Here is a 1,270-nt window from a genome sequence, read left to right on the forward strand (position 1 = left end):
GAAGAAAAGGGAAGAACATTGATGTCAAACGTATATGCATCACGATTTGTTTGTGAAATCTACGTCTTTTAGTCTCAAAACTACGTGTCGTGGTTTTTCTTTTATGTATTGCGTTATGACGTTTTGTGAAAAATCTATACGTGATGGAGAAAAATGGATATCATTTTTGGATTCATTTTACGGAAATTACTGAAGAACACATAAAAATGTCAAGACAATAAAGACATCGCAGGTTTCTGTAATCTAAAGCCCATAAAAATTAAAGAATAGCAAGACTACTGATGAAGAGAGAGATGGTAATAAAAAACACAATATCATGTGTAGCATTTGTGAAAAAATACAAACACTATATCACTCTACAACACAACCATCGCACCTGATTTTAGCGAGCTAGTCAGGTTAATTGGGCGAAAGTTTTTTCGGCTGCTGCCTACAACAAAGTAGATATGGGAAACTGTTGTACTCTATTATTATAATTGGAAATATATATTAAGCCACTGTAAAAGTAAGTGTTTAAAATATAGTCAGTCTTATTGTAATGTTTCCTTACGTCACACAGCACAAAACTTGGGTGTTTATCTTTAACACAGGACTTGAAAAATAACTTATTTATTTCAACCAGAAGATTAACCATTCTAACACTATATTAAAAACATTATTCTTTAGAGAATAAAAGGTGGTTAAAACCGCAGTGCTTGCCTGTATCAGACAAGATAGGTACCTGTTTATAGGTGACAGATATTATAAATATATCATATACTACACATAACTGTAGATAACTGTGAGTTTCTAGTGTGTCCAAAATTTGATGGGTATCTTAAAATGTGTAAAACAAGTCGATGATGAACTTACAAATATTTTTGAATTAAAGTTAATGAGATAGACACCTTGTTTTAAGAGATCACTGATGATGAAATAAGTGTATTGAGATAGACACCTAGTTTTTAGACATCACTGATGGTGAAATAAGTGTATTGAGAGAGACACCTTGTTTATAGACATCACTGATTGTGAAATAAGTACATTGAGATTGACACCATAGGTTATGACATAAGTGAAATATTAGAGTCATGTAAATAAAATATCTTTCGTTCTAACTTTCGCTTTTGTCTTCATTAGTATAATTAACTTTCCTCCTCAGTGAAAATGATACTTACGTAAACATTGGCCATATTTTAATACCAAACTTCAGTCTTTTCTTCTATATTTCTCACTATAATCCTATTTTTAACGTCGTAGTAAGTTTTACTGTTCTGAGATATTCTCAGGG

The 1,270-nt window shown here is 31.5% G+C and overlaps 1 protein-coding gene across 1 annotated transcript in view; it reads left to right on the top strand.

Moving 5' to 3' along the window:
* The window catches only part of LOC106478898 (soluble guanylate cyclase 88E-like), a 49,142-nt gene that overhangs the window by 23,972 nt on the left and 23,900 nt on the right, over nt 1–1,270 (top strand). The window lies entirely within an intron of this gene.

The sequence above is a fragment of the Limulus polyphemus genome, unplaced genomic scaffold, assembly GCF_000517525.1.
Source record: "Limulus polyphemus unplaced genomic scaffold, Limulus_polyphemus-2.1.2 Scaffold261, whole genome shotgun sequence".
Lineage (NCBI taxonomy): Eukaryota > Metazoa > Arthropoda > Merostomata > Xiphosura > Limulidae > Limulus > Limulus polyphemus.